Genomic DNA, 12,556 nt, shown 5'->3' on the forward strand with positions numbered 1-12,556 from the left:
CCCAAAAAACTGAAAGGCAGTGAATGAGACCCTACAAGTCTCCAAAATACCAGCAGTACGGAGTATCCTCCGACACCTGTCCAAAAAGTCCTGATCATCCTCTCTCTTTGTGCCACTGAAAGCTGGTGGCCGAAGTCTCCCAAACCTCTCCAACCTACGCTGATCATCCTCAGGCATAGCAGGAACCACATAATCCTGAGCAACAGCAACCGGTTGGGCTGGTGGTACCTCTGGTGTCTGAAGTCCCTGAATAACCTGCTCGGATGTGTGAGCGATGGGAGTTTGAGTGCCTCCCCTGGCCTGAGAAGTGGTTGCGGCCGTCGAAATAGAGACCACCTGAGCAAGGCCAGTACACGCTGTCAGAATCTGTGCTAGGGCCTCCTAAAGGTTTGGAACCACAATAGGCACAGGTGGTGCCTGAGCTGGTACATCAAAAACTGGAACTTGGTCCTGATCTGAGACAACCGATAGATCTGTAGGTACTGCCCCAACTGCTGTATGGGCTACACCTCCACCCCTACCGAGGCCTCTACTGCGGCCTCGGCCTCTCGCGCCCTGGCTGGTGGTACTGGTAGCTGGCCCTCCAGACCGGTAGCACAAGTCCTCACCATCTGTGAGAGAAGGAAACAACAGATGTTTAGTTACTAGAATCAACAGATTCGCACGACAAGAATTCAAGAATGTGGGGTTTCCTAAAGGTTCTGCAGCCTCTCGAAGATAAGTATAGATGTATCCGTACCGATCCGCAAGACTCTACTAAACCCGCTCATGACTCGTGAGACCTATGTAACCTAGGCTATGATACCAATCTGTCACGACCCAAAACTAAGCCCTATCGTGATGGCGCCTATCGTGGAACTAGGAAAGCTGACTCATTTTCAAAACAAACCGATATTTTCATTTTAAAGATAATTTCAAGGTTATTTGACAAAAAACCTCCATTAAAAGAGTTCAAATCAAAAGAAAAAAAATAGAAGTACGGAAAAGAAAAAGCCAGACATCGGGGTGTCACTAGTCATGAGCATCTGCTACAATCTGTCTAACAATATCAAGGCTAACTCAGCCTGGAAAAATAGCTAAATACAACTAGAGGAAGATAAGATGGAGAAGAGCATGGGCTGTGATCGCCAAACAACTACCTTGCTATATCCAAGAAAATCTGCAACCAGAACACTCAATAACCGCTACCGTATCCAGCTACACCTGAATCTGCACACAAGGTGCAGGGAGTAACGTGAGTACGCCAACTCAGTAAGTAACAACAATAAATAAAGACTGAGCAGCAGTGATGAGCAATAAAGCATATAACGTTCATATCAGAAAATCTCAGTAAAATACCACATGCTTTTAAAAATCAGGATTTGAATCAAATTATCTAGTTTAAACCCAGTTCCAGTAAAAATCATTTAAAGACATTTTTTCCCAATAGTTTTTCAAACAAAGGCTCAATGCAAAGGTGAGCAAAAATGATAAAATCATAAATAGCCCCTCGGGCAAAACATCACTCATACACAGCCCCTCGAGCAAACCTCACAGTCACTCGTGCCACTCGGGCATACCTCACAATCACTCATGCCTCCCAGTCACTCAACACTCGGCACTCGGCACTCGGCACTCGCACTCAGTAGGTACCTGCGCTCACTGGGGGTGTGTACAGACTCCGGAGGAGCTCCTTCAGCCCAAGCGCTATAATCTGCATGGACAACTCAAGTGCTATAATAATAAAGTATGTTGCATGCGGGCAGCCCCGATCCACACTCATCCTCACAATCAGGCCCTCGGCCGATATCAAACATAAATATGCTGCAGGCGGGCAGCCCCAATCCACACTCATCCTCACAAATCAGGCCCTCGACTTCACTCAGACATAAACCTCTCAAGCCACTCGGGCATTTTTGTAAAACAGGGCATTCGGCCCAAAACATTTATATGTATCAAAATAAAGTCATAAAATTGAGTTATGCGGTAAACAAGTATAAACATGACTGAGTATAGATTTTCAATCGAAAATAATGAGAGGATGGTAAGAAACATCCCCTAAGGGTCCAAACAGCATTGGCGCAAGGCCCAAACATGACATTCAGCCCAATTTACAGAAATTCTTTCTAAAACATATAAGTATCAAATGGTTTCAACAAAGTATGCAACTTTACAGTTGCTCCGAGACGGACCAAGTCACAATTCTCCAACAACGCACACCCACACGCCCGTCACCTAGCATGTGTGTCACTAAAAATAGTAGAATGATACAAAATCCGGGGTTTCATACCCTCAGGACCAGATTTACAATCGTTACTTACCTCAAAATGTGAAACTTTTTACTCTGCTATGCCTTTGCCTCGCAAATCGGCCTTTGAATTCCTCGAATCTAGTCACAAATAATTCGTTTCGGTCAATAAAATTTATTGAAAGTAATTCCATAAGAAAATACTAATTTTTCATAAAAAACCGAAATTTAGCTCAAATATTGCCTGTAGGGCCCACGTCTCGAAACCCGACGAAAGTTACAAAATCCAAAATTTCATTCAACCACGAGTCTACCCATACCAATTTTACCAAAATCTGACCTCAACTCGACCCTCAAATCTACAAATCTTATTTCTAAATTTCTAAGTTCCAATCTCCGATTTACACCTCAAAATCATGTAATCTAGTCGGATTATTCGATGATAATTCAATATTATGGAGTAGAAATGATCACAAGGGACTTACCTCAAGTTTTCCTTGAAAATATATCAAAAATCGCCTCTCCTCAAGCTCTAATTTGTCAAAAATGGAAAATGGGACGAAGTCCTTGTTTTTATAATTCTGCCCAGACAACCTCGGTTCTGCCTCGATCTTGGCCTTCGATCGAGGTCGTCAATCCTGGTCCTCGATCCTGGCCCTCGATCCCGGTTCTCGATCTTAGGCCTTCGATCATGTCTTCGACCCGGCCTTCGACCGTGACCCTCGACCCTAGGCTCGGTCATGGCTTCGATCGTGGCCCTCGACTCTAGGCTTGATCATGGCTTCAATCGTGGCCCTCGTATTTGGGCTCAATCATGGCTTCGATCGTGGACCTCGACCCTAGGCTCGATTCTGAGAGATTTCTGGGCTCGAATCTGGCAGAAGAAATTTCCAACAGAAGGAAATTGCAACAGCTGTTGTAGTTTAATTTTTGATCCGTTAACCATCCGAAACTAACCCGAGGCCCTCGGGACCTCAACCAAACATACCAACAAGTCCTAAAATATCATACAAACTTAGTCGAATCCTCAAATCACCTCAAACAACGCTAAAACCATGAATTATGCCCCAATTCAAGCCTAATAAACTTTGAAATTTCTAATTTCTACAAACAACTCCGGAACCTATCAAATCAAGTCTGATTGACCTCAAATTTTGCACACAAGTCCTAAATGACATAACAGAGGTATTACAATTTTCAGAATCGGATTCCGACCCTGATATCAAAAAGTCAACCCCCGGTCAAACTTCTCAAAAATAAAACTTTCGGCATTTCAAGCCTAATTCCTCTACGGACTTCCAAATAACATTCCGGACACGCTCTTACACCCAAAATCACCATACAGAGCTATTGGAATCATCAAAATTCAAATCCGAGGCCGTTTACACATAGGTCCAAATCCGGTCCACTTTTCTAACTTAAAATTTTTAATTATGAAATTAAGTGTCTCATTTCACTCCGAGTTCCTTACGGACTCGAACCAACTAACCCGATATAACATAATATAGCTAAATAACACAAAAAGAAGCAGGAATGGAGAAAACGGGGTTATAACTCTCTAAACGACCGGCCGGGTCGTTACACAAACTTACCTTACTACCCTTGTAAATTATTTTTTCACGTTTTTCTTTCATGTTCCTTGATTCAACTCCCTATCTTCCATTACTAGAATGATGGTTATCATACTTATTAGTAACATACTCGTACGAATCATAACCATACGAATCATGATAAAGAACATACCATGTTTTGTCATCACTTGAGTCTTCACCTGAATCATGATAAGGAATACACCCATCGTACTCCTCGCCAGAATTACATGAATTGTTTCCTCCATCATCTTCGTCATAGGAATCCCAACATTCATCATCACTATATTCAACCATTCTTTCACCCCAATCGCTTGAATCGGCAAAAGACATGCTTATAGAAAAAATAATTAATTAATAATAAGAGGATCCCATAATAGCACACCTCTTGTAGTATGATTCAAATAAGCCCACTCAATCTCTTGTGTTTTATCTCATATTTATGAGTGTCACTCGTGTATAATCTCTGCCTCACTCCTTGAAAATCCTCAAACTTCGAGCTCAACTCACAAATCACCTATCCAAGACTTGAGTTTTCTTGAAAATAATTTAAGAGTGAAGTTTATATAATCAAGAACAAACTTTTAAAAACTAAGGACGGGAGCCAAGAAATTTATATGAAAATAACGAGAAAAGCGCGAACGAATTGGCACGAAAGAAATAGTCAGTTTCAAATATTAAGAATGATTTAAATGCGAACTAGCACTAATTCGTCCTTAAGAAGAATCCTCAATGAATCTTTCTTATCTAAAAGTAATCTTTCCCCAACAATCAACAAAAATAATTAAATAATTTTTTTCCTGGTTTTTTTTAAACTCAAGAACAATTTATTTTTTGTTTTCTTGTAAGCAACTCGACTAGGGTTTAGTCGAAAATAAAAACTATACTTTATTTGTCCTTTTTTTACTAATTCAGATCTTGATTTCATGACGGGGAACGTTGGTTTGTTAGAACAATACCCAAGACTTCACTCTGATACCAACTAATACGATCCGAGATCAACAATATAATGAAATATGAAAATAACAATAATTAAAGAAAAATTAATGATAGGTTTGATTAAAATAATTAAAATATTCTGAATAATGAAGTATAGAAGAAAATCTAGAACCTTAAGTGAATGTCTCAAGCAACAATCAAAATACTATCTGATCGCATCCCAAGAACGACAAATTAGAAAACCTAGATATAAAGAAAGGAGAAGAATATTACTATCAAGAACCTAAGTCTTGAAAACAGGTAATCCAAAATCAAACTCGAACCAAGAGGTTCCAAATCTCTCTCAAAAGTTTTCTTATGTCAAAATATACTAAGTGGCTAATGAAATAATCCTACGCTATTATAAATACCCAATGGGTAAAATAAAAAAAGTATCAAAGTTAATTTTCCAAAAAATAAACTCGCTAGGCCAAACCGTAACCTCAACTATAACATATAGTTGAACCGTGTCGAATTTTAGAAGCTTATTTTTTTCAGTTCTTTAGGACCCTCTTGAACCATAGCCAACGGTTGGTGAATCCGTGTCACACGGTTTAGCTTGGGATCTTAATTCTTCCATTCTCAAGACTCCAAACATTGTATTCTTTGCATGAATCCTCAAAGTGATTCTCCAAATAATTTCTAATCACTTGTTGAAGATCATGTAGCTCCTTAGCGTGCATCCCTTCGACGTTCTTGTACTTGGAACGGGTTAATGGTCCACTAGATAATTTGGGGTCATTATCAATATATCCATTCTTTGACTTAGAGCGGGTTAATGGTCCACTAGAAATTTAGGGTCATTCTCAATATTCTCTGTTCTTGGACTTCGAGCGGGTTTAGACGAGGAAATTAAGAGGCGTTTCTGGGAAGACCTTGACGGGTTGGTCCGTGGCATTTCGCACAACGAGAAGTTATTCATAAGAGGAGATTTCAGTTGTCACATTGGGGAGATCTCTGGGGTTATGACGGTGTGCATGACGACTTTGGCTTTGGAGGTAGGAACGGAGGTGGTACTTCCTTGTTAGACTGTGCTAAAGCCTTTGACTTGGTTATTGCTAACTCGTGCTTTTCGAAGAGGGAAGAGCTCTTGTTCACCTTCCAGAGTTTATTGGCCAAGACTCAAATTGATTATCTACTCCTCCGAAAGTGTAATAGGGGTATGTGTATGGATTTTAAGGTTATACCGAGTGAGAATCTCACGACTCAGCATAGGTTATTGGTGATGAATTTAAAGATCGTGAAGAAGAGGAAGAAGAGGGTTGTGTATGGTAAACCTAGGATCAGGTGGGGTGACTTGACTAATGACAAAGTGCAAGAGTTGGGGGAGTAGTTGTTGGTTATGGGAGCCTGGAGGAGCAGTGGGGACGCGAGTTGTATGTGGACCACGACAGCAGAGTGTATTAGAGTAGCTGCGAGAGAGGTATTAGGGATCTCGAAGGGTTTCTCTACCGGACACAATGGTGACTGATGGTGGAGTGAGGAGGTACACGAGAAAGTGGAAGCCAAGAACGTGGCGTACTTGAATCTTATAGAGAGCATGGACGAGGAGGTACTTCAGCACCTTTTAAAATGAATATAAAGAGTGGAAATATACAGAAAATAAAACTTATATTTCTACACAGATATAAACTCTTACATTAGGGTCGGTTATATATTCTAAAAACAAATAAAGAGAGTATATGAATTTGGTAAAATATAACTTTTATTTCACAAACTCTCTTTTTTAGTTTTATGCTAGGCATTAGCTCTAGTAACAGACTCATAGTTGCCTGCAAAATGATGTAACTGAATTCATTAAATGAAAGCACTAATTTTGGCTTGAGAGCCTTTTAAGGAAAAATATATAATTTGTAAAGAAAACCTAGTTACTTCTCGTAAATAGGAAATTTTAGTTAAAACGAGTAAATAAGTTTGTATTATAGTATATATAGGAAAAGATCCCTTCCCAAATCCCTTAGCAAATGTATGCAATGGGCCTGGGGTGCTTTTGCTGGGTCGAAGTATTGGGTCTGGCAAGTCCAGCAACATTCCATAGTTCGTAAAATGCTCTTTCTTCTCGGTTTCTATTTTCCGAGAGACAGACATTCGGAGCGACGAAGAAAAGGAAAAACCAGAAGAATCAAAGATGATTTACAGAAAATGGAGTTTACTAACTGGGCCACCTATTGTGCTGGGTGCTATCCTTGGTACAATCGTCGTCGTCAATCTTCTTTTCATCCAGAATGTATGCCCTTTTTCTTTTTTCCTTCTCAGTTTATTTTAAGCAAATTATTTACCATTATAGGAATTAAATGGACCGAATTAAGAAGAATAGTTATATACAGTGCCTATTTGATTTATAGATTGATTGATGCATTGTTTCTTCCCCATCATATGGAAGTGTTTCACTGAAAGATTAAGAGAGAATTGTCAACTTTGCTGTGTATAGATCTCTGTCAAAGACAGTGTTTATATACAAATATCCTATTTGTAAAATAAAATGTAAAAATATTTTTTTTGTACACTTGTCCTATTTGTATTAGCTAAGTATAACTAACTCTAACATATTTTATTCCTCTAGAAACTTCTACAAAATATAACAGTTGTACTAGTTTTAATCTGGACGGCTGTCTTTTAATTTATCAAGATTGTGACCAACGTCCTTAATGCAGCCACGTGTCTTATTCTTTTCAACACACATAAGTCTATTGACTTATTCGATGAAGACCTTTGTTCTCTTACATCCCCCTCAAGTTGGAGGGTATAGAAGTTGCCCCCAACTTGCTAAGAATGGAGTGGTGAGAAGGACCACAAAGGGATTTGGTAAAGATATCGGCAAGCTGTGAAACAGAGGGAATATAATAGAGTGTGATGAGGCCGGAAATGTACTGTTGGCGGACAAAATGGTAGTCCAACTCAACGTGTTTCGTCCGCTCGTGAAAGATGGAGTTTCTTACGATGTGAATCGTTGATTTGCTGTCAGAAAGTACAAGAACCGGCAATGATGGTGAAATAGAAAGATCTTCAAAGAACCTGGTGATTCAAGTTAGCTCTGCAACAATACGTCTCATGGATCTGTACTCCGCTTCGGCTGATGATAGAGAAAGAGAAGCTTATTTTATTCGATTTCCATGAGGCATGGGATCCACCAAAAGAAATATAAAATCCACTCATAGAGCGTCTTGTTTCCAGGTAAGAGGCCCAATCTGCATCGCAAAAAGAAAACAATTTGAGAAAAGGTGCTGAATTAAAGAGAATCCCTTGACCTGGGTCGGTTTGAAGATAGCGGAGAACATGTATAGCTGCAGTACAATACGAAAGTCAGGGACTTTGCATAAATTTGCTAATTTTAAGAATAGCAAAGGACAAATCGGGTCTCGTATGGGTTAAATAATTTAATTTTCCAACGAGATGTCGATAAACGGTAGGATTTGAAAGAAAGGGTCTGTGGTCTGCATGAAGCTTGGTAGAAGGCTCAAAAGGAGAAGCCACAGAAGAAGAATCAGACATATCAAACTCACGCAGTAAGTCCATGGTTAACGTTTTTTGACAGACAATGATCCCTTGTTTTTCCCTGATAACCTCCATACCTAGGAAATAATATAGGTTCCTAACTCTTTGACTTTAAATTTTGTATGAAGAAACGTTTTGATGGCTGCAATTTCTATTAAATTATCTCCATTGATGAGTATGTCATCCACATAGACGGATATAATATAAGTAAGATTCCCTTCTTTCTTAAAGAATAGAGAGAAATCATTCAATGAAGAAGTATATCCTTTTAAACCCAAAGCACCAGCAAATCGATCATACCACTGCCGTGACACTTTCTTTAAACCATATAAAGATTTTCTAAGTAAGCACACATGATTGGGACTTGGTGGGGATAGTCTAGCTGGAAATTTTATGTAAACCTTCTCTTGGAGAGTGCCATGAAGAAAAATATTACTTACATCCAATTGATGAATTGGCCAGCCCTTTTTGGCTACAATTTCCAATAGACACCTTATGGTGGTCATCTTAACCACAGGTGAAAAGGTTTCACTGTAATCTATGCCTTCTTTTTTAATATCTCCTCTAACTACCAAATGTGCTTTAAGTCTTTCTATTGTCCCATCTGATTTATGCTTAATCTTGTACACCCACTTACAAGGTAGGGCCTTTTTTCCAGTAGGCAACAAAAATTCATCCCATGTATGGTTGGCCTTTAAGGCCTCAATTTCTAAATCTATGGCTTTCTGCCAGCCTGGGTCCAAAGAGGCTTGAGAATAGCTGCTAGGTTCTGAAATTCCTGAAATTGAATTTATGAGATACTAATTTTGAGGTGATAAAGCTCCAAAGGAATAAAATTGAGACTTAGGGGGAAGAGCAAGATAAAAGTCAGTTAGGTCAGTTAGAAAAATATGATTGCACACATAATCATTAAGATGAACTGGCAATTTGGATTCTCTAGATGATTTTCTAAGCATCGGTGAGTTATGTGGGGTAGACACAGTTGGCCTAGGTAAATGATGAACTGGTGTTGAATCAATTCCAGGGGAAATAGGTGATGCAGGATTGTGGGGAGTGATATTGGTGCTAGGTGATATTTGATGAGAGGGAGATTCAAATGTAGTTGTGGTAGGTGAGTGAGATGTCTCAGACTCTAGTCTGAAGGGTGAAGAATAGTAGTACTATCTTGGGGAGAAGACAAAGGAAAATAATGTCTGGAGGTGAAGGATTAGATGCAAAAGGGTACGTGTCTTCATAAAAATGGACATCTCTGGACACAATTATTCTTTTGGAATGAAATTCCAATAATTTGTATCCCTTCTGTCCTAAAGGATATCCCAAGAAGACACAAGTTGTGGCTCTTGGATCAAATTTACCCCTTCCATTAGATAGAGTAGAAGCATAGCACAAACAACCAAAAGTCTTGGGATTGGCATAATCAGGTGGTTGGTTGAAAAGTATAGAATAGGGTGTCCTTCTTTTAAGTACCTTAGAAGGTAGTCTATTTATCAAGTGAGTGGTAGTCAACAAACATATATTCTCCCCAATAAAACAAATAGTAATCTTGGATTGAAATAGTAGTGCCCTAGAAATTTCCAACAAGTGCCTATATTTTCTCTCAACAATTCCATTTTGTTGAGGAGTAGCTACACAAGATGTTTGGTGAAGAATACCTTGAGAATGAAGGAAAGCAGACTCTTGAGTCCCTTTTTCAAGTTCAAAAGTATTATCTGTTCTCACAGTTTTTGAACTTTAACACCAAATTGTCTTTCAACCATAACTAAAAAATCTTCAAGACTCCAAAAGCATTGCTCTTGGTACTTAAAAGAAAAGTCTAAGTTCCTCTACTATAATCATCTACCACATGTAAGAAATACTTGAAACCATTATGTGTAGTGACTTTATAGGGTCTCCATATATCCACGTGAATTAATTCAAATACTCTCTTTGATTTAATCTTACTTAAGGGAAAAGGACTTTTAGTTTTCCTAGTTTGAGGACAGATATCATGGAAACATTCAGTATTAGAAGGAGAAGAAATAAAACTAAGATGTTTCATTGATAAAAAAGGCAAGTGCCTCAATATACAATGCCAGATATTTAATCGAAGATTGCATTTGCAGAAAAAGGAAAAGAAACTGTAACTTTATTGAGAACATTCTTTTTTGGAGATGAAACTACAGTTTCTTCAGACTTATCCTTAAAGTTGATAGAATTAGGCTCCAATATATATAGTCCCTCTCTTTCTTCACCAAAAACTTAAGCCCTCTTCATTAAAGAGGCTTGCAACATACATTTCCATGAAGAGAATGAGAGAATGCAAAAAAATTGTGAACAAAACCTATTAACTGATAATAGATTGTACCTGAAACTAGGGACATGAAGCACATTTTCTAAGACATAATTAGGTAAAACAGAAATTTTTCCTATGTGAGTGGCAGTTACTTTAAAAGAATTAGGAAGATTTATGTCTAAAGGAATATCTAGATAAGACAAAGAAGTGAAAGTATTTGAATCAAAACACATGTGTTCTGATGCCCATGAATCTATAATCCATTTACTTGAATTAAAAACTGAGAAACATGATCCAGAGTATTTGATAATAGTACCAGCCACAGCATTTGCATTGATTTCTGAATTTGAACTCCCTGTATTTGCAATTTTGACTTGCTTGATCAGTTGAATCAGATGAGAAAACTGATCTTTTGACAGATGTTGATTCATCACCTCCTGTTGTTTGTTGTTATCTTCTCCATGTTCCCCTGAAATAGTAGCATTGCTTCTGATTCCACCTTGTATGTTCTTCCATTGGTAAATTCAAAATCATCTGGGAATCCTATGATTCTGTAACAATCTGCCACTTTGTGTCCTATTTTCTTGCAATAGGTACATGAGACATTATGATTAAACCATGTCCTCTTTTCTTTAGGAGTTGGTGATTTCTGTGGTGCATATCCAGATCTTGATATAGGACTGTTGTTCTTTTGAAATTATCCTGAGATCTTTTGTTTTCCATTCCTTTATTAGAAGGTTCCTTGACTAGTGAAATTTGCTTGATTGCCCACCATGAAAAGTATTGGTATATGTGAGAGGATTAACATATATTTCTCTTTGATTTTTATCATGTAGAACCAGTGAATAGGCATGATTTATATTAGGTAAGGGGTTCATCATTAGAATGTTTCCCCTTGCCTGCAGTGGCAGAGCCAGAATTTTCGTTAATGGGTGTCAAAATATATAAAAATAAACATACGAGGGAATTAAGGGGAGTCAATACATAGTATATATATACATATAATATTTTTACCTACGTACACAGTGTATTTTTCCCGTGAATGGGTGTCAAATAAGGTGGCTCTGCCCTGCTTGCCTGTCCATATGCTTCATTTAGTCCCATGAGGAATTCAATGAGCCTTTCATCCTCTTGTGACTTTTCCAGCATTTTTTTACCTTCACAAATGCATGTACATGTGCATTTTACATTAGAATTCAGTGAGTCCAATATCATCCCATAATCGCGTGAGTTTAGTGAAGTAACTTGCTATGTCACTTATTTCGTGAGATAAACCTTATAATTCCTTTTGCAGATAGTATAATTTGGCACCATTGGATTGGCCAAATCTGTGTTCCAAGCTGATTCAGAGCTCTCTAGCAGAATTAGAGTATATAACACTGTCTCCAATATCTTTGGATAAGGAGTTCAACAACCAAGATGTAACCATATCATTGCATCGTGACCAAGGTTGATAATCCTTGAAAGTGATAGGAGGAGATGCAAATGTTCCATTGATGAAGCCCACCTTGTTCTTTGCTGAAAGAGCTATAAGGATAAATCTCTTCCATCCCTGAAAACCCCTTCTATCATATACAACATTGACAAGCCTCATGCTTGGTACATCATAAGAGTGAAGGAAATAGGGATGATTGAGATCGAGATTGACCCCATTTCCAGTTGAGGTTTGAGCCACAAAAGTTTCAGTGGAATCAGGCATAATGAAGAATATAGATGACTGAGAATGATGATTTCAGATAACCCAAAATCGAGCTAGATTTGCTCTGATACCATGAAATATTAAGATAAAGAATTGTGAAATTTTGTGTATAGATCTCTATCAAAGACAATGTTTATATACAAATATCCTATTGTAAAATAAAATATAAAAATGAATTTCTGTACACTTGTCCTATTTTATTAGCTAAGTATAACTAACTCTAATAGATTTTATTCCTCTAGAAACATCTACAAAATTTAATAGTTGTACCAATTTTAATCTGGACGATTGTCTTT

The 12,556-nt window shown here is 38.2% G+C and overlaps 2 long non-coding RNA genes across 2 annotated transcripts; one reads left to right on the forward strand and one right to left on the reverse strand.

The window, feature by feature from the left end:
- The first annotated feature begins 7,620 nt into the window (after nt 1–7,620).
- Nucleotides 7,621–12,444, forward strand: LOC138896825 (uncharacterized). Its single transcript, XR_011410237.1, has 2 exons — nt 7,621–8,300; nt 11,856–12,444. It is a non-coding gene; the product is annotated as an uncharacterized lncRNA (long non-coding RNA).
- On the reverse strand, nt 10,597–11,861 carry LOC104107550 (uncharacterized). The gene is made up of 2 exons (XR_688825.4): nt 11,576–11,861; nt 10,597–11,460 (listed from the first exon to the last, which is right to left on the reverse strand). It is a non-coding gene; the product is annotated as an uncharacterized lncRNA (long non-coding RNA).
- Nucleotides 12,445–12,556: the final 112 nt, after the last annotated feature.

Source organism: Nicotiana tomentosiformis, chromosome 8, assembly GCF_000390325.3.
Source record: "Nicotiana tomentosiformis chromosome 8, ASM39032v3, whole genome shotgun sequence".
Lineage (NCBI taxonomy): Eukaryota > Viridiplantae > Streptophyta > Magnoliopsida > Solanales > Solanaceae > Nicotiana > Nicotiana tomentosiformis.